Raw genomic sequence first — 27,210 nt, 5'->3', positions numbered from 1 at the left:
CTCCTGGGTAGCTGTGTAGCGTTCCACCAAATTCACTAGCTGGTCTAGGGTACCGAGGTCCCCCTGTCCCACCCACCGTTGAATGGGGGCTGGCAAAGTCCGCACAAACCGTTCAATCACCACCCGCTCAATCATCTGTCCGGGGTTCAAGGTCTCCGGCTGCAGCCATTTTTTTACAAGGTCCAGTAAGACATGGGCCTGTGAGCGTGCAGGTTTTCCCTCCTCAAAGGACCACTGATTCACTCGTTGGGCCCGGAGATAAGTGTTAACCCCCATTCGTGCAAGGATCTCACCTTTCAGTGTGCCATAGTCCTTGGCATCCTCCGTGCTGAGATCCAGGTAGGCTTTTTGGGGTTCACCTACCAAGAACGGGGCCACGACATCAGTCCAACGGTCGATAGACAATTTCTCTCGCTCAGCGGTCCTCTCAAACACGGAGAGAAAGGCTTCTGGGTCATCCTCTGCACTCATCCTCGTAAGTGCTGCCCTTACTCTGTCCTGGGCCGCAGGAAGGACTGGATGACCTGGAGTTACCGCTGGGAGTGCTTCTCGCAGAGCAGAAAGCTGCTTAGCCAACAAGCTGTTTGTCTCCTGTTGCTGAATGAACGCCCGCTGGAGCTGGACATTGGTTTGTTGCTGCTGAGCATTAGTCTGGGCCAGCTGCTTTACAAGATCCTCCATGGTGGCTGCTGAGTTAAACTGTAACTTTGCAGGCTTGACCATAAACATTAAGGAATAACGTTTGGAACTCCATTCTATGTCTGAACTGGGTGCAAAAAACCTAAAAAACATCACTATGGGGAGATAAGGTATGCACACCAGTGACTATGGAAGGGGAATACATGCAATAGCAGAAACTGCCGTGTGAATACTGACATGAAAAATTCAATAGCTATGTGTAAGAATGAAATGTGAAAAATGGAACCTGAATTACTGCCATGAATATATGAATAAAGAGAAATTTAGCTACTGAATTGATCAATGCAATAGAGCCCCAACACTACGCCAAAGTATTTCTCTACGTTGGGGTCCCTAGCTTGTGTGTGTCCTCTCATGCAGTTAAAAAACTTACTGTGTATGGGAAGCTGAGACCCAGGCTATATATACGATGTGGATTGGCAATAGGTGTGTATGGGGAGGGTTCACAAACGAAAAACTACTAACATTAAGGAATAACGTTTGGAACTCCATTCTATGTCTGAACTGGGTGCAAAAAACCTAAAAAACATCACTATGGGGAGATAAGGTATGCACACCAGTGACTATGGAAGGGGAATACATGCAATAGCAGAAACTGCCGTGTGAATACTGACATGAAAAATTCAATAGCTATGTGTAAGAATGAAATGTGAAAAATGGAACCTGCATTACAGCCATGAATATATGAATAAAGAGAAATTTAGCTACTGAATTGATCAATGCAATAGAGCCCCAACACTACGCCAAAGTATTTCTCTACGTTGGGGTCCCTAGCTTGTGTGTGTCCTCTCATGCAGTTAAAAAACTTACTGTGTATGGGAAGCTGAGACCCAGGCTATATATACGATGTGGATTGGCAATAGGTGTGTATGGGGAGGGTTCACAAACGAAAAACTACTAACATTAAGGAATAACGTTTGGAACTCCATTCTATGTCTGAACTGGGTGCAAAAAACCTATTGCCAATCCACATCGTATATATAGCCTGGGTCTCAGCTTCCCATACACAGTAAGTTTTTTAACTGCATGAGAGGACACACACAAGCTAGGGACCCCAACGTAGAGAAATACTTTGGCGTAGTGTTGGGGCTCTATTGCATTGATCAATTCAGTAGCTAAATTTCTCTTTATTCATATATTCATGGCAGTAATGCAGGTTCCATTTTTCACATTTCATTCTTACACATAGCTATTGAATTTTTCATGTCAGTATTCACACGGCAGTTTCTGCTATTGCATCTATTCCCCTTCCATAGTCACTGGTGTGCATACCTTATCTCCCCACAGTGACCATAAACATGTGAAAACTGGGTTGTTGCCCCTAGCAACCAGGCTGCAACGCCTGCAGGCTTCGTGGACCCGCCGATCCACCGCAAACAGTCAGTAAAAAAAAAAACATTTTTTTTTTTCTTCCGGGTAAGTACCTCTTAGGCCATTGCCCTTAGCAACAAGGCTGCCATGCCCGCATTCTCCACCATAATGTGAGGTAGCAGCGTTGTTTGGGCAAAAACGTGAGGCAGTGAGGCAGCAGCGTGTTCACACCAACAGTCTATTTATTGTTGCAGCATAAATAGATCCAATTTCCCACAGTCAAAGTCTCTTCCGGATCACAGCCGGTGCATATAGACAAATTCTTTGTATCAAAAAGTCTTGTTACCTTAGGACCCCGATAACCGCAGGGATCTGTATAAGGTTCTCCTAGGCTGACACTCTTGGCCTGTGTTCACTCCACACAGAGCCAGCCTAGCTCACACCGCATGTGTTAGCTTCACCAAGCCTGGCTCTCAACTGAGACACACCCTGCTGTGCTCTGCATGAGTTTAAATGAAAATGCCGGACATGAGAATTGCTACAAAACCTGGACTGGGAGGAGGGATCTGTCTCCCTGTTACCCTTTGTGCTATACTCCCAGTAATAGCTATAGCAAACTCAGAGGGTTTCCAGACACATTCTGGGGGACACATAGCAGTCTTCAAATATTACCCCTGTCACTGCCTCACACTAAACATAGACAAAACACATTACCCCCCCTGAATACCCTTGTTAGCTGAAGCCTCACAGATAATGCAGATGATAACAGTGTGAATGCAAACCACACAGCTCTGCAACACAGTCATGGAAATCTTGAAAAGCAACAGTCAATGCAAACATGTGTTGCTGTCCCTCTATGATTTAAACTGTACGTGACAATTTGACAGTGCAGAGGCAGCAAGTCTTATTGTCTATAAATAGTCGGCCTACCCAGAACAGATATGTGTTTTGCTAATAAAACAAAGTGTTGCGTGCCCGCATTATTGTCTGGGCACAGCCTACCGTACCCGTGTACTCTGATGTCCAGTTGCCAGAAATACAGACTTTACGCTCCTCTCACGGTAAACAGTATAGACAGCACTGTAAGAATGTTGGTCTGTAGCACAGGATGCTGCTCACTGGCATTACGGGGCTCATCATCAAAGTACAACATGACTCCCCTCACAATTGAACGAAGTGTTTCCGCGGTGGCTCCTTGCTGTAACACACACCTTTAGCTTTTCCTTCTGTTCATAGACAGCATCTCCAAGTCCACACCCGAAGAGCAATTTGATATTGCTATAGTGACCAAACAAAGGCAGATCCAAAATAACAGCAGCCCCTTGTGTGTAGTCTGCAACAATGCATGCAATGGCAAATAAGCATGTTGCATTGACAGTGGCTAAAGCTGAGCAATACACCTTCACGCTATCAATTCATATCCATGTGACACTTCATGGAGGAACTACTGAAAGGTGTGAGTTTTTGCCTTCTACTTACAGATAGTTGACAAATCTTACAGATTCCATGACTCAGGTGATCCTTTGCGATGTCCAAAAATTCACAGGCTAGGCAAGGCTTACAGCCCATGCGACCTGCATAGCCAACACGACTTCTGCTCAGAGTCAAAGTTGTGGTCCAGGATTCAGTTGTTGACGTGCTTCCAGTACTTTGTCTCTGGCCAGGAAGACGCAACGTAACCTCGTCGTCAGTAGCATCCTCCTCCACCTCCTCTGCTGACCTCATCGACTGGCTGACTTTGGTTTGACAGTAAGTGTGGTCTCCAACCTCATCAATAACCCTGTGTGTTTTCATTCCCCTCGTCCTGAGTCCTCCGAGACAACCTCTTCCTGCCCTGACCGAATAGTAAAGTTGTCATTCCAATCAGGTATCTGTGCTCCTCATCATGTTCCCCATTGTCTCCACCAGGAGGATTTACTTTTTGGAAATGAGGGTGTAGATTAGGCTCAGCACCTTCTTCATTGGGGCCTGGATCCCACTCACAAAGCTTCTGGCCATCTGCGCAGATCATTTCCCCTGTCTCATGGAACTCGCTACCTCAACACGTCAGATTATCTGCTACACCCGCAAGCTTCAAACTGAATCTGAAAACTCATCTGTTCAGAAATGACTATAACCTTCAATGACACCTCCACCATACGTACTTGACGCTCAACCTACACCACTCCTACTGTCTCCTACCAAAAATCCTTTAGAATGTAATCCCGCAAGGGCAGGGCCCTCTTCCCTCTGTACCAGTCTGTCTTTAGTTACTTGTATATGTATTCTGTATGTAACCCCCTTCTCATGTACAGCACCATGGAATCAATGGTGCTCTATAAATCAATAATAGTAAAAATAATAATAACTTCCTTGTCTGTACTCATTGCAGCTTTGGAGCAGACCTCTGATTCCCAGGCTATAGTGCGACTGAACAGCTATGCAAACTCAACCATCTCTGTTACCCCATACTAAGCAGGGCTGGTGGAAACTTGAGAGCTGTTAGGAAGCAAGTGCGATTGGATTGACACCACAGAGGAATGGAGTATTTGGGATCTTGAAATTGGGGTGGAGGAGAGGCCACTTTATGGAGCACTTGAGATCCATTGAAGCAGCTGCTGTTTTGGCCTCATCTACATTTGTTAGTGATGGTTGTGTCCGTGAAAAAAAGGATCATATCAGATTATCCATGGGAAGTACACCTGTTCTTTTGAATGGTATTTGTTGTTACAAAACCTGTAACCTGAAGCCTGCTGCGGTTTCATTTGCGCCCAGGCGTCAGCTGCCATTTAGGGCTGTGCCTTGGGTTGTCCAGCTGGCTACTTTCTCCTCCACGTCTAAGTGTGGAGAGGCAGCTAGTGCGCATGCGTGTGCCGATTTACCCCAGCCGCAGCATAACTACAGTGTTTCGCCTAGTAAGTATGCTCTGCCTGACTGTGCCATTGCTGAGGCTAAGTCTTCATTTCGGGATACAGCGCATGCTCCCACACTTAGTGCGAAAAGCCTCTTTGCACAGGTACTTGCATTCCGTGCCGGGTCTAAGTCCTGTTTTGTGCCTAGACACCATGCTAAAGTTGATAGTCTTTTTTTCAGAGACTGTATTTCATGCTACTGAGCATGCTCAGGCACTTACTGCATCAGAGACTAGGTCCGGTAATGAACTCTTTGGCCCTGCCCCTGATGTGGGGGTCCCATATAGACCACAGGGCATCAGGTGTCCTGACGATGTGGCCAGGCCACTCCCAAATGGCTTGCAGAGGCCCGCCCCTATGACTTGTCACCGCATTATTGATGGTCAGACGATGACTGGTGAGGTGTTTGGGTCATGGCAGCCATGAGGTCATCATTGAAGTTGCGGTTCCAAATAGGACGCTAGTTATGCCACTCATGACGTGTCACTCTGCTTTTGTCTCCAGGAGGTGCATTGTGGTTCACCCTGGTTTGGGGCGGACCCAGGTTATAAAAGGGGCTGGAGCCAACAAGGAGGTGCGCAGTCTTCTATTATGCTCCGAAAGAGCACACCTCCATGTGTTGAACCCATTGCGGCTTTAGGCCAGAGGTAGGCAGGGATAGGGTGTCGATGCAGGCCACCACCACAGTTGGTAATGCAGAACGGTTAAGACCAGCTCCTGTCCTACCAGTCCTGCTTGTGCAGCCCAGTGGCATTAACAGGCCTGCTGCTGCTGATGCGCCTGCTGTCCACAGGTGTGGCCCCTACGCACACGGTCAGCGTACTCAATGGCCCCTGTGTTGTTAACAGGGAGTTCCTGGGCTGGGTGGGCATGTGGACCCTGTGACGCTAACAGGGCTCCCAGTCTCCAGGTCCGAATGGCGTCTAACTCGGTTCAGGCTACTATTAGTTTCATAGCCACACAGCTCTGTATCCTCCACCAAACCTTCCAGTTGCCAACCTCTCCTTTTCCATCTGGGAGCACGGTGGACACTGACTGCTGATGGGGATATATACCTTTCTCTTTCTTTTCTTATTCATTTTCGTTATATAGCGGTAACATAGTATATACCACCTTATCCAAATCTGCCAGTCCCACCGTAACAGATGGTGTTTCTTCAGCAAATGTTACTGTTGCTTAACCACCAAATCCACGAACCAAAACTTTTTTCCCCTTTCCAACACACCTGTTCCCCTTTCCACCAGCATCTGTCCTTTTTCAACTCATTTTGGTATATGACCAAAAGTGCAACTCTGCAGGGACACCGTACTCAACGCCATCTCAGCACAGCAGCCAGCCCTCGGTCCCTCAGATGTGGACAAGTAAAAGACCATTTCCTCCTATCCATGACAAAGCGTTGAGATTCACTCTGTGCCGCACTGGTGTTTAGTGGAAAAGCAGATCTAAGATTGCATACCACCTTCTGCAGATACTCCTGTATACGTGCGTCCATTTCTATGGCAGGAATTATTTCGCCAAATTTTGTCTTGTACCGGGGATCTAACAGTGTGGCAACCCAGTATTCAGGATTACTTTGAATTCGTACAATCCGAGGGTCATGTTGTAGGTAGTGCATAAAGAAGGCGCTCATGTGTCTTGTGCATCCAGGAGGACCAAGTCCTTGGTGTGTTGGTGGCAGAGAGGTGAGAATCGTGCCTCCTTCCTCTGCCCTCTCCCCACAACCTCGCACAACCAATATGTGAGCAAGCTCTCACTCATCTGCTGAGTCTTCCATGCCCATCGCCAGTTCATCCTCCATTTCTTCATGGGCTCCTGCACCTTCCTCAACACTTTTTGCTGATACTATGCGCCCTTGTTAATCCCTCTCCCTCACCATGACTGCCGCCTAGGTGCCGCTGACCATCTGGACCTCGTAGATCTTGTTATCCCTTCCGCATATGACTCCTCCTGTACTTCCTCCCCTTCCTCTTGTCCCAACACCTGACTCCGAATAATAATTACAGTGTGCTCCATCATGTAGATGACCAGAATTGTCACGCTGAGAATGGCATTGCCAGTGCTAAACATCTTCGTCGACATTTGTAAACTGTGTAGAAGGGTGCATAGGTCCTTGATCTGACACCACTCCAGCAGCGTGATCTGCACCACCTCTGGATCAAGTTATCCCAGGCTATATGTCATAACGTATTGCAGCAGGGTTCGGCGGTGCTGCCACAAATGCTGCAACATGTGCAGATTCAAATTCCTGCATGTCGGCACATCGCATTTCAGGCGTTTAACCACCAGACCTAAAGACTTCTGTAGCGACGAAAGTTGTTGAGCTGCTGTGTGCGCACGATGGAAGTGAGCACATAGCGAGCGTGCCCGCTGCACAAGGCCATGTAGGCCGGGATGGTGTTTTAAAAATTGCTGGAGAATTAGGTTCAACACGTGAGCCATACAAGGCACGTGTGTCACATTGCCATGCTGATGGCCCGCAGCCAGGTTTGCATCATTGCCGCACACGGTTGTTAAGTCACCAACGGAGTCCGCTCCGTCAATTTGTACTCCGGTCGCCAGGTGACAACGTGTTCCTTTCATGCATAGTGTTGATGATGGGAGAGGAGTCGATGCCAGCGGTGCAGGTGGACGCAGGTTATGCTCACCCACTGGGCTGCATTACCTTGACAGATACAGAACCACAGGCTGAATGTAGCTGGTGGGTATCTCACAGATGAAGTACCATCATTCAGCTACAACCAATGGGAAGACACCACACCCTTTTTTATGCCCATCCTGTCTGCAGACCACTGCCAGACATAGCTATGAACCTCTAGTTACTTTTACCCCCAGTTCAGTTTTATGATTTTGTGTGCTTGTTACCTGACTACTTTTCCTGCTTGCTGTTTATGTACCTTGTTGGCCGATCTGCATTTCACCTCTGCTTGTTTTCTGATTAAGTCCTGGCCGTCCCATTCTGTTCCTGTTCCTCAATTAATGTTTTGACCCTGCCTGACTACTATTCTCTGGAACTGCAACCTTCCACAGGTATTGATCACCTTGGGCCCTGTGTAATTCCTAATCCCTGTATAGGGGTTAAAGGGTTTCAGGGTTCTAGGGTTCCTGCCTGGTGGGTGGCTTCCCTCTAGCCTATCATTTACAGCCCATCTGAGTGTGTGGATCAAGGAAGGCGTTACACCGTGCTCTCTGCAGAAGGCCATGTGGGCCAGGATAGTGCTTTAAAAATTGCTGGACAACCAGGTTCAACACGTGAGCCACACAAGGCACGTGTGTCACATTGTCACAGCAAAGGGCCGCACCCATGTTTGCATCATTGTCGCACCCGGCCTTCCCTGGCTGCTGGTTGAGTGGAGACAACCATTGATGAAACTCGGTCTCCAGAGCTAACCGTCCACAACTTCTCAGCGGTGTGACTCACATTTCCCATACATTTCAAAGTAAACCTTTGACCGCCTGATGGCATTGAGCTCTGCTGCCAGCATGGTAAGGAGGTGTGTGGTATTCCTTGTGCGCAGTTACAAGGAAGGGTGGCCTGACCACACAGGGTTTGAGCCAAGGTGGAGGACCCACACGAGGGTGAAGAGGCAGAAGCAGTGTATTAACTTCTACATACAGAAGAAGGATTGACACAACTCGTGGGGACGGCAAGACTTGTACAGCAGACCCTTCTCCATCTCTCCCCACAGTAACCCATTGCCCAGTCAGCGACATGTAACGCCCCTGTCCATGCTTACTGGGCCAATTATCTGTGGTGAAATGCACCCTGTCACACAGAGTTTCTCAAGGAATCAGTGATGTTTAGTGCGACATGCTAGTGTAGCGCGTGCACGCCTTTGTTGGAGAAGGAGTGGCGCCTGGGCATCGGCTCTTGGGGCACTGCGATGGGCATAAGGTCTCGAAAATCCTCGGTTAAAAAGGTTGGAAAGGCAGCATTTTGGTAGCCAACAGTTTCCAGATGCTGAAAGTCAACCTCTAAGCCATGTCATGCCCTTCTAAAAGCATGTAAAACACAGCAAGGGGACTCCAACCACAGTCTCCCTTGTTTCCACTAATTGGGCCACACACACCCCACTTGACTGGCATCAGTTAACCCCCATTTTCAAGCTTACAAAGATGCTTTGCATGAAGCACTATCAAAAATACGCATGCTTTTCGCCTCCCCTGGATGACCCAGGGGAAGAAAAGTCCTCTGAGAGCCATGACTTGTTCATCTTGGTTCTTTTAGAAACACAGCGAGGGGACTCTAACCACAGTCTCCCTCATTTCCACTAACTGGGCCACACACACCCCACTTGACTGGCATCAGTTGACCCCCATTTTCAAGCTTACAAAGATGCTTTGCATGAAGCACTATCAAAAATACGCGTGCCTTACGCCTCCCCTGGATGACCCAGGGGAAGAAAAGTCCTCTGAGAGCCATGACTTGTTCATCTTGGTTCTTTTAGAAACACAGCGAGGGGACTCCAACCACAGTCTCCCTCGTTGCCACTAATTGGGCCACACACACCCCACTTGACTGGCATCAGTTGACCCCCCTTTTGAAAAAGAAAAAGATGCTTTGCATGAAGCACTATCAAAAATACGCGTGCCTTTCGCCTCCCCTGGCTGACCCAGGGGAAGAAAAGTCCTCTGACAGCTATGACTTGTTCATCTTGGTTCTTTTACAAACACAGCAAGGGGACTCCAACCACAGTGTCCCTCGTTGCCACTAATTGGGCCACACACACCCCACTTGACTGGCATCACTTGATCCCCCTTTTCAAAATGAAACAGATGCTTTGCATGAAGCACTCTCAAAAATACGCGTGCCTTTCTCCTCCCCTGGCTGACCCAGGGGAAGAAAAGTCCTCTGAGAGCCATGTCCACATTGTCAGTGGACAGACACGTGTGCTTATCTGCCAGCAGACCCCCAGCAGCACTGAAGACAGGTTCCGAGAGAACGCTGGCTGCAGGACACGACAAGATCCCCAAGGCGTACGTGGCAAGCTCAGGCAATTTATCCAGATTGGAAGCCTAAAATGAGCAGGGCTCAAGTTGCACAGTAATGGCATCGACGTTTCCTTGCATATACTCATATATCTGTGTGTCCTCCTCTTTTTCCTTGTCCAGCTCTTTTGTTTTCGCATGAGTATATGTCCTTGTCACTTTCCCATGTGTTTGTGTTGTGTTGTGAGTTGTTTGTCACCTTTTGGACACATTTGAGGGTGTTTTCTAGGTGTTTTTATGTGTTTGTGAATGCCTGCCATTGTTTCCTATGCGGTTCGAGTTCGGTTCGTCGAACGTTCGACGAACTGAACTCGAACGGGACCTCCGTTCGACGAACCGACCTCGAGCCGAACCGGGACCGGTTCGCTCATCTCTAATTATAATCATAATTATGACATATAAAAGGCTCTAAGGCCAAATGTATACCCCAATATTCTTTGAAATATGTGCAAAATATAACATCGTGATCCAAATATAAGGTAGATAAGGAAGTTCAGTGTCAAACACACACTGTAAAGTGCACAGTATGATGTAAACAATCTATTGAATTGCAAATACCTCAAGAATGTTGACAGATATAGCTGTGACCAAGGTCCCTCTACTCCAGTTGTAGTCAGAGTCATCCACCCTGGCATAGATGGTAGAGCTTGTTGTTATGCACCAATTTGTTCACTCCTTCCGTGGCCATGTGTGACGCCCTGGACTAGCCGGGTAGTCACAGGTAGACCCCCGCATTACACCTGTCCCCCAATAAGGTAACATCAGCCAACCATGAAAACCTAGTCACCTCCCTCAGGGCTTGTTGGGCACACCAGGGGGTGGAGCCAGGCGGTTGGCCACACCCACCGAGGCGTTCAGAGGGCCTGAGGCAGGAAAAAGTAGAGAGATCAGTTGTAGTGAGTGAGGAGTGAAGGAGTCTGACAGGTGTCGGGGTTGGAGCCCGGGCACCTTTGGCTAGGAGGCATACGGTGGCCTTAGCCTGCAGGAGCCAGGAAGACGGCTCGGTGGAACCGTGGTGGACCGGGACAGGGTAGTGGCCCGCCGGTACCGACCCGGGGAACCGACTCGTAAACCGGAGCACACAGGGGGGTACTCAGACCCTGAAAGGAGGTCCAGAACCGACTGGACTGAGTTAATTGACTGATTGCGGTTTGGACTATAGGTCCTTTCCCACCCAAGTCCCGGCTGAAGACAACAGCCCACCGAGGGGGATAGAAAGCCACCGCACAGGCAGAGAGATCCCATGGGCCAGCATCTGCGGGCAAAAGGGCTCTCCCGACATTCACACATAGCTGGGGAGTGGACTCCCGTCGCTGAAGCGCAGGCAGTCCACAGTTACACAACACGGTGTAGGAGAAAGGCAAAGACCACCGAACCGGGTGGGGGACCAGACGCAGCCGGCTGCGGGCACCGACCACCATCAACTTTGTTTACCAGAGACTTGTGTGTGTCAATAACAGTGAGTACAACAGTGCAACCCGGCCGCGCACCGCCCTGCACCGCCCAGCTATAACCCCCAATGGGTCCCGGGGCCATCATCCCTGCCCACGGAGGGGTTAACATCTTGCTGCATAACCATCTCCTCCAGGTGCCCCGTAACTGCAGCGGTGGTGTCTACACCTTCACCACATCCCATGGGTGGCGTTATGAACTCAAGTGCGGCTCCAGCCCTGCACCTACCTAACCCCCACCAAAAGCACCAGCATCCCCTTTCAGAGCGAAGTGACCCCGGGTCCGGAGGCGATCGAGCCACCCACCAAAGAGCCCAGATCCGAGCGGCTCGGCTGCAGCCGAGCACGGGGCGGTACACATGCAGACCTGGGTTGCCCAGGAAGATCTCCAGGATGCTGATCATAGTATCATAGTTTTTAAGGTTGAAGGGAGACTCTAAGTCCATCTAGTTCAACCCGTAGCCTAACATGTTGATCCAGAGGAAGGCAAAAAAAACCCCAATGTGGCAAACAAGTTCCAATGGGGAAAAAATTTCCTTCCTGACTCCACATCCGGCAATCAGACTAGTTCCCTGGATCAATACCCTGTCATAAAATCTAATATACATAACTGATAATATTAAATTTTTCAAGAAAGGCATCCAGGCTCTGCTTAAATGTTAGTAGTGAATCACTCATTACAACATCATGCGGCAGAGAGTTCCATAGTCTCACTGCTCGTACAGTAAAGAATCCTCGTCTGTGATTATGATTAAACCTTCTTTCCTCAAGACGTAGCGGATGCCCCCGTGTTCCAATCGCAGGCCTAGGTGTAAAAAGATCTTTGGATAGGTCTCTGCACTGTTGTCACGCTCCCCGGGTCCCCTGTCCAGCTCCCCGGCTCCCCTGCCATGCTCCCCGGCTTCCCTGGCTCGCTCCCCGGCTCCTCTGTCCGGCGTCCCCCGCTCCACAGCCTCCAGGCCCCCTCACCTATGATCCCCAGGCGTCCCGGTCCCCGCTCCCAGCGTCCGCCGGCAGCTTCGCTCCAGCCCGGCTCCCCTGCCTCCTGTTCGCCGCTACCTGCCCTGGCTTCTGGCACCCGGGCCTCGCGCATGCGCATTAGGGCGCGCGCGCGGTCATTGACCCTTTCTTAAAGGGCCAGCGTCCACGGACAGGATATTGAACACACAGGTACAGGGTATAAAGGGGTTTAATGTCCAAGTGGGCGGGGCCTGTTCTTCGTGTTTCCTAAGCTAGGAGTCAGGTCTCCTTGTGTCTCTGTGATATACTTACCTATCTCTCTTCTAGAGCCGCTCCTGCCTCGCCATCCGGTCCTGCCGATTCCCGAACCCCGAACGCTGACTATCTGCCATCCCATCAGTCCGTACCATCTCTGATCCCTGTGGTGACCCGTCCTCTCGCTCCATCGGTTCCGGACTCTGCCTGACAACATCTCGGCCTCCGAACCTGAGCTCCGTCACCCGGACTACCATCAGTGACTCCGTGGTCCCAGGGACTTCTCCATTCCACTCTTTTGCACGGACTGTCCTGCTACCCGTAGTGATCCGGCTACTGGACCCCTTGCCTTCATTAAGGTGTTCGGCCCAGTGGATCCACCTCCTGGGTCTGCCCGTCCACCTGGCCCTAACAGTAAGAACAGGCCATGGATCCTGCCCAAGCACTAACGGCCTTGCAGGAGGAACTCACACGCCAGCGTGAGACCCAGACCCGCATGCTGAACTTCATGTCTTCTGTGGATGCCCGCCTGAACACGCTGCAAGCGTCGGTAACATCTTCGGCATCTCGAGCTTCCACTGTACAATCCACGGCCACAGCTCCCGTGGTAGCCTCCTCGGATGCTTCCAGACTTCGTTTGGCCTCACCACCCCGGTACGCCGGAGATCCCAAGACCTGCAGGGGATTCATAAACCAATGCTCCCTCCATTTCAAGCAGCTGCCGCACTTGTTTGCCTCCGACCAAGCCAAGGTCGCGTTCATGATGTCCCATCTAGAGGGTGAGGCGCTGGCCTGGATGAACCCCTTGTGGGAGAAGGAGGATCCGGTGACCACCAACATCCAGGAGTTCCTGCAGGCATTTCGTGGCACCTTTGACGAGCCCGGACGCGCCTCCGCGTCTGCCTCATCTCTCCTCCGGCTACGTCAGGGGACTCTGACGGTGGGTCAATATGCCATCCGTTTTCGTACCTTGGCTTCGGAACTCGGGTGGAACAATGAGGCTCTAACCGCCGCCTTCTGGGAAGGCCTCTCGGGTCGTATCAAAGATGAGCTGGCTGGTCGTGACGTGCCGTCCACCCTGGATGCCCTGATTGCCCTAGCGACTCGAGTGGATCTTCGTTTTCAGGAACGATCCAAAGAGGTGTCCCGTGAGAGACGTCCGATACGGCATTCCTCTCCTCCGCAGAAGCCCGCCGTACTTCAGTCAACGTCATCTGGTGTCTCCGTCCACGAGCCCATGCAGATCGACCGTTTGCGGCAGTCTGAACAACGCCGAGCAGAACGGCTCGCCAAGGGCCTCTGCTTCTACTGCGGAGAGGGCACACACCTTCTACGCTCCTGTCCAGAGAGGCCGGGAAACTCCAAAGCCTAGGGTTGGTAAGAGAGGCCACCCTAGGTGCTGGGATTCTCTCAGACCCGGTTACGTGGACTGTTCAAGTGACAACGGGAGAGACGCGGTTCACGGCCGAGGCGTACCTCGATTCCGGGGCAGCAGGCAATTTCATCCAGCAGGCCACGGTGGACAAGTACCAGGTGCCTGTTACTCCACTCGACAAACCCCTAGTGATTGCCTCTGTGGATGGGAGACCCCTCTCTGACACCATCTCGTGGATCACCAAGCCGGTGGAACTGCGTATCGGTGCCCTGCACACCGAGAACATCGCTCTCTATGTCCTCCCACACATGTCCCATCAAATCCTGCTGGGACTCCCCTGGTTATGGACACACGAACCCTCAGTCAGCTGGGGTACTGGTGAAATCACCCGATGGGGCTCCTCTTGCCACGAGAACTGTCTGAAGACTATTCAACCCATCCGACGACCTCCGGTTCCAGAGTCCCTACCGGGACTGCCCTCGGCCTATTGGTCCTTCGCGGACGTCTTTGATAAAAAGGAGTCAGAGGTACTGCCGCCACATCGTCCTTACGATTGTGCCATCGACCTGCTCCCGGGAACTACACCACCTCGAGGACGGATATATCCGCTGTCTCCTGCCGAAACAAGGGCCATGTCAACCTACATCACAGAGAACCTGGCAAGGGGATTCATTCGGAGATCCTCCTCTCCTGCTGGAGCAGGCTTCTTCTTCGTTAAGAAGAAAGAGGGCGACCTACGCCCATGCATTGACTACCGGGGATTGAACCAAATCACCGTGCAAAATAAATACCCCCTGCCGCTCATCCCCGAATTGTTTGATCGGCTTAGAGGAGCTCGTGTGTTTACCAAGTTGGATCTTCGGGGTGCCTACAACCTGGTCCGCATCCGCTCTGGGGACGAATGGAAGACCGCGTTCAATACTCGCGATGGGCACTATGAATACTGTGTGATGCCCTTCGGCCTGTGTAACGCACCAGCAGTCTTTCAGGAATTGGTGAACGACGTGTTCCGGGACCTTCTCTACATCTGTGTGGTGGTGTATCTTGATGACATCTATGCGGTAAGGGATATCGTGGCCATGAAAACCGTACGGGGCCGGCAGTTCTTCTTGGTGGACTGGGCGGGGTATGGTCCTGAGGATAGGTCCTGGGAACCCCGGGAGAATGTGGGTACTCCTCTGATTCATGCCTTCCTGTCCCGGTTGCGGGGAGGGAGGCGTGGGGGAGGGGGTACTGTCACGCTCCCCGGGTCCCCTGTCCAGCTCCCCGGCTCCCCTGCCACGCTCCCCGGCTTCCCTGGCTCGCTCCCCGGCTCCTCTGTCCGGCGTCCCCCGCTCCACAGCCTCCAGGCCCCCTCACCTATGATCCCCAGGCGTCCCGGTCCCCGCTCCCAGCGTCCGCCGGCAGCTTCGCTCCAGCCCGGCTCCCCTGCCTCCTGTTCGCCACTCCCTGTCCTGGCTTCTGGCACCCGGGCCTCGCGCATGCGCATTAGGGCGCGCGCGCGGTCATTGACCCTTTCTTAAAGGGCCAGCGTCCACGGACAGGATATTGAACACACAGGTACAGGGTATAAAGGGGTTTAATGTCCAAGTGGGCGGGGCCTGTTCTTCGTGTTTCCTAAGCTAGGAGTCAGGTCTCCTTGTGTCTCTGTGATATACTTACCTATCTCTCTTCTAGAGCCGCTCCTGCGTTGCCATCCGGTCCTGCCGATTCCCGAACCCCGAACGCTGACTATCTGCCATCCCGTCAGTCTGTACCATCTCTGATCCCTGTGGTGACCCGTCCTCTCGCTCCATGGGTTCCGGACTCTGCCTGACAACATCTCGGCCTCCGAACCTGAGCTCCGTCACCCGGACTACCATCAGTGACTCCGTGGTCCCAGGGACTTCTCCATTCCACTCTTTTGCACGGACTGTCCTGCTACCCGTAGTGGTCCGGCTACCGGACCCCTTGCCTTCATTAAGGTGTTCGGCCCAGTGGATCCACCTCCTGGGTCTGCCCGTCCACCTGGCCCTAACAACTGTCCCCTCATATATTATACATTGTGATTAGATCCCCCCTAAGCCTTCGTTTTTCCAAACTAAATAACCCCAAGTTTAATAACCTGTCTTGGTATTGCAGCCCACCCATTCCTCTAATAATCTTGGACGCTCTTCTCTGCACCCTCTCCAGTTCAGCTATGTCCTTCTTATATATCGGTGACCAGAATTGTACACAGTATTCTAAGTGCGGTCGCACTAGTGACTTGTACAGAGGTAGAACTATATTTTTTTCATGAACACTTATACCTCTTTTAATACATCCCATTATTTTATTAGCCCTGGCAACAGCTGCCTGACACTGTCCACTAAAGTGAAGTTTACCATCCACCCATACACCCAAGTCTTTTTCTGTGTCTGTTTTACCCAGTGTTCTACAATGAAGTACATAATCATAAATGTTATTTCCTCTACCCAAGTGCATGACCTTACATTTATCTACATTAAACTTCAATTGCCACTTCTCAGCCCAATCCTCCAATTTACATAAATCTCCCTGTAATATAAAATTATCCTCCTCTGTATTGATTACCCTGCCGAGTTTAGTATCATCTGCAAATATTGAAATTCTACTCCGCATGCCCCCAACAAGGTCATTTATAAATATGTTGAAAAGAAGCGGGCCCAATACTGACCCCTGTGGTACCCCACTATGAACTGAGACCCAGTCCGAGTACGTACCATTAATAACCACCCTTTGTTTCCTATCACTGAGCCAGTTTTTAACCCAGTTACACATATTTTCCCCTATCCCCATTATTCTCATTTTATGTACCAACCTTTTGTGTGGCACCGTATCAAAAGCTTTTGAAAAGTCCATATACACAACATCCACTGCATTTCCCTGGTCCAGACTTGAACTTACCTCTTCATAGAAGCCGATCAAATTAGTTTGACAGGATCGATCCCTCATAAACCCATGTTGATACTCTGTCATAAGGTTATTTTTCTTGAGATACTCCAGTATAGTATCTCTCAAGAAACCCTCAAGGATTTTACCAACCGTAGAGGTTAAACTTACCGGCCTATAATTTCCCAGCTCAGTTTTTGTCCCCTTTTTGAATATTGGCACCACATTTGCTATGCGCCAGTCCTGCGGTACCGACCCTGTTATTAAGGAATCTGAGAAGATTAAAAATAATGGTCTATCTATCACAGAACTCAATTCCTGTAGTACTCTGGGTTGTATGCCATCCGGGCCCGGAGATTTGTCAACCTTAGTGATTTCGAGGCGGCAGCGTACTTCCTGCTGGGTTAAGCAGGTAATATTCAAGGATGAATTTATGGTACCACTGGTCATGTCATCTGCCATGGCATTTTCTTGTATAAAAACCGTAGAAAAAAAGTCATTCAGCAGGTTGGCTTTACCCTCATCCCCTTCCACCATTTCACCAAGACTATTTTTAAGGGGGCCAACACTATCGCTTTTCAGTTTTTTACTGTTTATGTAGTTAAAGAATATTTTATGATTATTTTTACTTTCTCTCGCAATGAGTCTCTCTGTCTCAAACTTAGCTAACTTAATTTGCTTTTTACATATTTTATTTAATTTTCTATAATTATATAATGCCTCATCACTACCTACCCTCTTTAATTCTTTTAAGGCTTTCTGTTTTTCTTTTATTGCTTCCCTTACAGCTCTATTTAGCCATAGGGGTTTCCTCCTATTTCTAGCATGTTTGTTCCCATAGGGTATATTTTCTGCACAAGCCCTATTCAGGATGCTCATAAAAGTCTCCCATTTGCTTTGTGTACTTTTATTACTTAGTACATCATCCCAGTTTATTGCACTAAGATCATCTCTCAACCATTTAAAATTTGCTTTCCTGAAGTTTAGTGTCCTTGTAGCCCCTCTACTAGACATCTTACTAAAGAATACATGAAAACTTATTATTTTGTGATCACTATTCCCCAAGTAACCCCCAACTTGTATATTTGATATGCGGTCTGGCCTATTGGTTAGTACAAGGTCTAGTAGTGCTCCCCCTCTTGTGGGGTCCTGTACCATTTGTGAAAGGTAATTATCTTTCATTGTTATCAAAAATCTATTTCCTTTGCTGGAACTGCAAGTTTCTGTTCCCCGATTTATATCAGGATAGTTAAAGTCCCCCATAATAATTACCTCTCCGAGACTCGCTGCTTTATCAATTTGCTTTATGAGGAGATTCTCTACCTCTCCCATAATATTCGGCGTCTTATAACACACCCCTATCAGTATTTTATTATTCATTCTCCCCCCCCCTTATCTCCACCCATAGGGACTCTACATTCTCAGTACCCTCACATATGTTGTCACGCAGGATGGGTTTTAAGGATGATTTTACATACAGACACACACCTCCCCCTCGCTTATTTGTACGGTCATTCCTGAATAGGCTATAACCCTGTAAATTAACAGCCCAGTCATAGCTCTCATCCAGCCATGTCTCTGATATCCCCACTATATCATAATTTTCTTCCAACAATATTAATTCTAATTCCTCCACCTTATTTGTGAGGCTTCGGGCATTAGTGTACATGCATGTTACGTATGACTCTGTACCTGTATTCCTGCTTACTGTATTAACTGTCCTAACCCTTCCCCCCGTACCACCCCCAATTTCATTACTTGTGCCCTGGTCACTATCTGCACTACATTCCCCTTCTATAAAGTGAATACCCTCGACCCCCATTCCTAGTTTAAACACTCCTCCAACCTTCTAGCCATTTTCTGCCCCAGCAGAGCTGCACCTTCCCCATTAAGATGCAGCCCATCCCTAGCATAGAATCTGTAGCCAACTGAAAAGTCGGCCCAATTCTCCAGGAACCCAAAACCCTCTTTCCTACACCAATTCCTGAGCCACCTGTTAACCTCCCTGATCTCTCTTTGCCTCTCTGGTGTGGCTCGTGGCACAGGTAGTATTTCCGAAAATACCACCTTTGAGGTCCATGCTTTAAACTTACAACCTAATTCCCTGAAATCATCTTTAAGGACCTTCCACCTACCTCTAACTGATGACCTGGTTGGCCTAGCAGAAAGGTACCAGGTGGTTGAAAATTCCTTGGGGAAACTGAGAGGCATCGCATCACCATACTGGGGTTTCAAAAGGGTGGCTGACTCGTAAAGGAGGTGTATTAGAACCACCAATGGGTTGTCTAAGGACCCAAGGGGCAATAGAGGGCCTCTGTTACATACTTAATTTATTGGAGGTGTCATGGCCTCAGGAAAATAGCTGCCCGTTGTCCCATGACCACCAAACAGATGGACTGCAGCTTTGGGTGGCGATGTTCGTATTATGCCTATCCGGCCTGCGGTATGGATTGTCAACCTGGCGAAGGGCCACAGGTATGTCTTGTGATAATAAATGGCGTACTAGTGACTAAACTTTTGGACTTGGGGAGTTTGGTGATACTTGTAAGGGCCACACTGAGTGCCATGAGGTTGGAGTGGTCGAAGATCTGCCCAGTTACTCAAATTAGAGACGGTTGGCTGGTAAAGGAACCCAATCACACCTTTAGGTGGAGGAGTTTCCATTGTGTGTGCTTGTTGGCACTGAGGACGAGGCGGCGACCCATGAGACCAACATCTTTGAGTTGGGGGTTTCCAGGGTTAACTTTGCAACTGCTTAAATGAGGGATCTTACACTTAAAGTAAACCTGTCACCAGTTGTTTCACTATTAAACTAAAAGTATCACCTTCTGAAGCTCCTGGGCTGCATTCTATGAAGATGCACCTTTTTTCTGACTAAAATTGTAAACCACTGAAATAACTTTATAAAATCTGACCGTTTCGTATGCTAATGACCTATGTGGGCCAGAAGGGCATGCTCATTTTCGGCTACTTTCCCTCCTTCTGGACTTGCTCGCTGTCCTCCTTTCATGATTGAGGTGGATGACGCTCAGTCATCATCCACGTTGCTCTGCCAAATATCACACCTGTGCAGAGTCATTCCTGGCTCGTGCAGGCACAGTTCGCTCTGCCCCATCGCTGGCAGAGCTGAAAACATAGTTGCCCTCGCGCGCGCCGGTGAGGTATTTCCGCAGGCGTGAGATCATGGTCGGCGCTGTGCATGACCTCACCTGCGTCATCCTCGCACCCAACCATAATCTTGCGCTTGCGCAAATACCTCACTGGCGCGCGCGAGGACAACTATGTTTTCAGCTCCGTCAGTGATGGGGCAGAGTGAACTGCGCCTGCGCAAGCCGGGAATGTGTGACGCCCTGGCAAAATCAGGTAGTCACACAATAGGCCCCGCATAACACCTTCTCTCACCTAGGTTACACACAGCCGACCTGAAACCCTAGTCACCCCCCTCAGGGCAAGACAGGCACACCAGGGGGCGGGACCAGGCAGTTAGGAAACGCCCAACTAGGGATCTAGACAGCCCGGGGCGGGAAAACAAACAGATGAAGTTGTAGTTCAAGTTGAGAGGAGTGGAGGCTGGAGCTAGGTGTAGCTCCGGTGGAGGAGAAGTTCAAGTTGAACGGTGCCAGGGTCGGAGCCCTGATACCTTGGCTAGGTGACAGACGGTGGTCTCCGTCAGCAGGAGACGGGAAGACGGCTCGGCAGATCCGAGGAGGATCGGAGCAGGGTTGGAGCTCACCGGTACCGACACCGGATACCCGACCGGAAACCGTGCACAGACAGGGGGTACTTGGACCCTGAAGCCAAGACCAGAACCAACGACCTAGCTAATCAACTGATTGAGGGCAGGATTATAGGTCCTGTCCCAACCAAAGTCCCAAAAGCAGACAACCACCCACAGAGAGGGATTGGGCAACCGCCAGGGCCCATAGATCCCAAGGGTCAGCATCAGCAGGCATGGCTCCTCAGGAACACAGAAAGCCGGGAGCGGATTACCGTGTTCCATACCGGGAAGTCTAAATACACAACCACAACCAGTGCATAGGAAAAGACGGCGACCACCAGCCCGGGTGGGGGATCAGAGTACAACCGGTCGCGGCGGCCAACCACCAGCACCTTGGTTTACCAAGAGACTCGTGTGATTCATTTAATTGTGAGTAACCAAACATCCCCTCGTCCATCCGGCAAGCCCCTTCCATCGCCATACCCTGCACAGAGACACTGGACTCTGGGCAACCATCCCTACTCACGGAGGGGTTAACATCCGGCTGCCACTACATCATCCCCGGGTATCCCACAACAGCAGCGGTGGTGTCCCACTTCACCACACACCGTGGGTGGCGTAAGGAGCCAAATATGGCCAAGGCCGTACAACTACGTCTCCCTTTTCATTCGGCGTGTCCGCGTGACCCCCGGGTCTGGAGGATCCCTTGAGCCACACAGCGGGTCTGGATCCGTGCAGCGCCGGCTGTTGGCACGGGGCGGCACAAATTACTTTGCACAGGCGCAGGATTTGGCAGAGCAATGTGGATGATGACAGAGCATTATCCACGTCAATCATGTCAATCATGAAAGGAGGACGGTGAGCAAGGCCAGAAGGAGGGAAAGTAGCCGAAAATGAGCACGCCCATCTGGCCCACACAGGTCATTAGCATACAAAATGGTCAGATTTTATAAATTTATTTCAGGGGTTTACAATTTTAGTCAGGAACAAGGTGCAGGTGCATTGAATGCAGCCCAGGTGCTGCAGAAAGTGATACGTTTAGTTTAATAGTGAAAAAACTGGTGACAGGTTCCCTTTAAAGGGGCATTTGAAACTGTTCTAAACGGGGTCGCTCAGGAGCCAGTGGCTGACACTAGATTCCCTAACTTTGCAGTGAATGGATACTTGCTATATTGGGTTACCAGGCTGAAAGGTGAGGTAATAGAACAATTGCTGATACCAGGGCCATATTGGCATAGGGTTCTAGACATTCCCCACACTCATGTCTTAGGTGGACATCTAGGGGTAGACAAGACTCAGGAGTGGATCCTCCAGAGGTTCTATTGGCAGAGCTATCACTGAGAGATCGTAAATTACTGTAGGTCCTGTGTTACCTGTTAGTTAAGCTATGGGGACATTACACTGGGGTTTATAAAGGACATTATACAGGGCCCTATAGGGGATATTATACTGGGGCGTGTGGGGGACATCATACTGGGGGCTGTGGTGAGTATACTGTGTAGAGGGCTGTTGGAGACGTTATATTAGAGTCTGTAGTGACCATACTGTATAGGGTGGTGTGGGGGCATTATACTGTATAGGGGGCTGTGGTGACATTATATTTTATATTGGGGTCTGTGGTGAATAGAGTGACAGTGTGAGGAGAGTGGAAAGTATAGAGAGGACAGCATAGTGGGCCGTATGAGGGATATGAAAAGAGCAGCGTGAAATGGGGGCACAGTATTGATAGAGGTTAGCATGGCGTGGAGACAGTGTAGTGATAGAGAGCACAGGGAAAACAGTGGAGAGGTGAGAGCTATAGTATAGGCCTAGGTTCATAAGAGTGAACGGCATGGCTGTTATAGCTGATAATGGTGGTTGGACAGGTGATTATAGCTCATTACGGAGTACAGTGTGGAGGCCATATACCATTGAAGATTTATTTAGGTCATATTATGGACAGATATTTTTATGCATATGGCATTTTAATGTCACTCTTATTTTTAAGGGCACCTGTGCCGCCCCCGTGCCAGCAGCCGGTCGCTGTGTGGCGCCCCTGACCTGGTCAGGCACCACTGAGTACTGCACCCATGCTGGGGGCAGTACAATACAGGTAATCCCAGAGGCTGACTAGGGTGTGGACACACAGACACCAGTAACCAGGAACACACACAGCTAGAGGGGATCCCTGAACAGACTCAGGGAAGGGGCATGGCCGTCGCCTCCCAGCTAGTGGTGGGTGGTGTCACTGGGAACAAGGGAGTGTGCAGAGGCAGGCACAGAGGGGAGGTAGTAGTGAGTCGAGTCGGCTAGTGGAGCTGAGAGAGTAAGGAAGTGGAGTGCAGAGAAGCTAAACCGACACTGCACCATTCGTGGCTGCTAGCGGGGGAGAAAGCGCTACTTGGTAGTGCCGCCCGAAAACCACCTAGTGCAGAGAGGTGGCTGAGTACGGGGACTGCGAGTAGAGACCCTGCCCATATGGAGTACAGGTCCCCAGAGCAGGGGCCCATTCAGTTGGCCTGCTCAACCTGCCGGTGAGGGCACTTTATCCGCCTCACCAAACTTACACAGAGTCCGCAGCTACAGCAGCAATGAGGGGCCCATAAGTGACTGATGGCAAGCAGCCAGAATTACTTGGTCCACGCTGCCCGCAAACGGGCCAGAAACAAGATAACGGCATAGGCGACTTCCCTGGGTGACCCCAGCAGGACTTCAGGTCAGGGTCACCTCAAAACAAGAAGGGCTAGGAAGGCGAGTCAGCAGTCACCCCTACAACAGCAGAAGGGATACCTGGTTCCTCCTGGTCCACCAGAGAATCACCCAGGTTATCTCACCCCTGCCATCTGAAGTGAGTAAAAACCCTCAAAGACACTGCTGCTTTGTGTGTGAGTTATTCAGCGACCTGTGGTACTACACACCTATACCGGGCCTTGGGGACAGCCTCACTCTCGGGAGGCCACCACATCTAAGTGCACCCAACACCTACCCCAGGCGTCCCCTAATCTGCAGTGGCGGTCACCCTGACCGCAATTACCGAGAGTGGCGTCACGAATCCCCATTGAAGTTAACCTACCTGTGACCAGAAGATTTCCAAGCCCGTGGAGACCCTGCGGTGACCTGCACAAGAAGATAATGCGGGGCTCCACAGCTGCTCGGGCCCGGACCTTCAGGGGTGGTGGCTCGAGGGTCTCCGGACCCGGGGGTCTCACGGACATGCCGAATAAAATGGGGGACGTAGATCCCACCCCATGCAGCCACTTTTCCATACAGATTTACTCCCAGGCTCCCCCTTTTTCTATACAAATCCAACCTCGCAGGCTGCCACCTTATTCATATAGATCCCATCCTGCAGTCTGCCCCATTTCTATACAGATCTCACCTCACAGACTGACCGCTTCGCCATACAGATCCCACCCTGCAGGCTGCCCCTTTTTCCATAGTCATCCCACCAAATGCTGCCACCTTTACATATTCATCCCATCCCACAGCCTTCCCCCTTTTCCATACAGATCCCACCCCATGCAGCCCTCTTTTCCATACAGAATTACCCCAAAGCTGCCCATTTTTCCATAGAAATTCCACCTCGCAGGCTGCCCCCTTATTCATACAGATCCCACTCACAGGCTGCCCCCTTTGCCATACAGATCCCATCGCATGCAGCCCCCTTTTCCATACAGACCCCACCCAAGCTGCCCCTTTTTCCATACAGTTTCCAAACCAGAGCTTACAGTATCTTCAGCTCAAGGAGTGCTTACCTGCTCCTGGCTCGAGCGACCTCTCCTTCTCAGTGGCGCTCTGCACAGATGCTGGCAGCGTGATTATGTAAACTCATCACGCTGTCATGACCTTTGGAGCTTGCGCACTCCGCCGCATGTTGGGTCACTGAGCTGATTGGAGCTCCACTGAATCCAGAAATGACGGAGGTACAAAGGTTAATTTGTATTAGACGCTGAAACAAATGAAGAAACGACAGCGCCCCCAGACCCTCAAAAACAGTAATATGAAGTTTACGCTTAGTATTTTATTAGAGCAGATATGACAGAGGACAATTATCACCAAAACAGAGGAGGCGACTTATGTAACAATTTTTATTTATCAAGTTAGTTTACCAGCTCAAGGTCTATAAATTAATTCCATGATCTGTCATTTCTGAGATTGGTTTTAAACTACTTGTGCCAGCCGCTGTGCGTGATGTCGGCCGACTCACTGTAAGGTGCTGGGCTCATGACATTGTATGTACCAGCAGTGTCAGAGCAGTACAACTAACAGCTGCAGAGCAGTGGGAGGAACTCTGGCAGGTATCCTATTAGGTCTCTGTCGGGGTCAAATATGAGGAGTAAGTTGGCAGACATGGTGGGCCTTAGCAATCCATCAGCACCTGCAGTCTCATCGTTGGGAAGCCATTCAGTGTAGAGATAGCCCTCTCCTGACTAACCACCTAGATGCGGACTTAGGCATATGAGGGGTTAGGCTGCCAGTAGCTCTACATAGATACTAGATTTTCTCTAAAAATGCATGTTCTTAACACACAACTTGTCACTAAATTACTGACTAACTGGGATTAAGTCACATCTAATATTATTACTACTATTTTTACTATTACTGCACTATTACTTTTTTAAACGTCCATCTGTTATTATAATTTTCTTTATTTTTTTATCATTTTTCTTACCTTTGTTCAAATTGTTGTATTAAAAAAATTGTAATAAATTATGCCTAATAGTTTTTGATCCAGAAAAAGGCACAAACCCCAGGACATGTTCAGCCAATTTGTGTCACAGGGGAAAAATTCCTTCTCAACCCCGGGAAAAGGCAATCAGCCCTAGGACACTGGATCAAAACTAATGATGTTCTTTCAAGTTAAGTATTTAATATTAAGGAGCTAATTAAACTAGGACTATAGTGTTTATAGATATTAGGTGTTATACTATTCGAATTCTGCTCTCTTATTACAGTATTATTCTAACTTTAATATTTTTTCTAATTTAGTGTTTTATTTTAATAGATATAACTATTTTGTTACTATTATTTTCCTGCTATCTTATTACAGTATAATTCTAACTTTTCTATAACTATTAATACTACTCTATCCCTACAATGTTGATCCAGAAGAAGGCAAAAACCTGAGGACACATTCAGCCATATTGTGTCACAGTGGAAAAATTCCTTCTCGACCCCGAGAAAAGGCAATCAGTGATAGAACCCTGGATCAAAGCTACTGATGTTATTTCTAACTAAGTAATTAACTAAGTAATTAATATTACAGTGCTAATTAAAGTAGGGCTATAGTGTTTATAGATTTTAGGTGTTATACTATTCTTATCCTGCTCTCATTACAGTATTAGTCTAACTTTTATATTTTTTTCTAAGTTAGTGTTTTATTTTTATAGAAATAACTATTTATATTACTATTATTATCCTGCTCTCTTATTACATTATTATTTTAACCTTTATATTTTTTCTAATTTAGTGTTTTATTTTTACAGATATTACTATTTTATTACTATTATTATTCTGCTATCCTATTACAGTATAATTCTAACTTTTCTATAACTATTAGTACTACACTATCCCTACAATGTTGATCCAGAAAAAGGCAAAAGAAAACCCCAGGACACATTCAGCCAATTTGTGTCACAGGGGAAAAATTCCTTCTCGACCCCGAGAAAAGGCGATCAGTCCTAGAACCCTGGATCAAACTGCTGTTCTACCTTTTACTACTGCTATTTTCTTCATATTTTTACTACTTTCTTATTATAACTCCTATTATTGTTCTTATTATTATACTTACCACTGCCAACTTTGATGTTTCAGTCTAGAGGCCCCAGCAGGAAGGTCCATATGATGTTTCATCTTCCTCCCATGAACCAGTTGATGTATTGGCGGATGTTGTCCTGCTGGATCCTTCCTTGTTGTCTCCTCCTTGCAGGGATGTGGATGTCCAGTTTTAGCTTCTTAACCGACTTTTTTGGCATGTGTTCTTCTTCTTCATCCAGGTAGTCGCATAATTCTCTCCAAAATATTTTCATCTTCTTCCCTCTTCCTTTTTCTTCTGACATCGATTGTCCTGGGTGACTGAATATATTTTCTGGGCATTGGGGCTGGTTGGCATCAGGCGCTGGGAAGACAAGAAATTAAGTTACAAGGATTAATAGGAACATCCGCATACACAACCACCTTATACAGTTAGGTCCAGAAACATTTGGACAGTGACACAATTTTCGCGAGTTGGGCTCTGCATGCCACCACATTGGATTTGAAATGAAACCTCTACAACAGAATTCAAGTGCAGATTGTAACGTTTAATTTGAAGGTTTGAACAAAAATATATGATAGAAATTGTAGGAATTGTACACATTTCTTTACAAACACTCCTTTTAGGAGGTCAAAAGTAATTGGACAAATAAACCAAACCCAAAAAAAAATTTTTAGTTTCAATATTTTGTTGCGAATCCTTTGGAGGCAATCACTGCCTTAAGTCTGGAACCCATGGACATCACCAAACGCTGGGTTTCCTCCTTCTTAATGCTTTGCCAGGCCGTTACAGACGCAGCCTTCAGGTCTTGCTTGTTTGTGGGTAATTCCGTCTTAAGTCTGGATTTGAGCAAGTGAAATGCATGCTCAATTGGGTTAAGATCTGGTGATTGACTTGGCCATTGCAGAATGTTCCACTTTTTTGCACTCATGAACTCCTGG

This window comes from Anomaloglossus baeobatrachus, chromosome 5 (genome assembly GCF_048569485.1).
Source record: "Anomaloglossus baeobatrachus isolate aAnoBae1 chromosome 5, aAnoBae1.hap1, whole genome shotgun sequence".
NCBI classification, from domain to species: Eukaryota; Metazoa; Chordata; class Amphibia; order Anura; family Aromobatidae; genus Anomaloglossus; species Anomaloglossus baeobatrachus.
The sequence above is the reverse complement of the archived record's forward strand: the minus strand, read 5'-3'. Positions refer to the sequence as shown.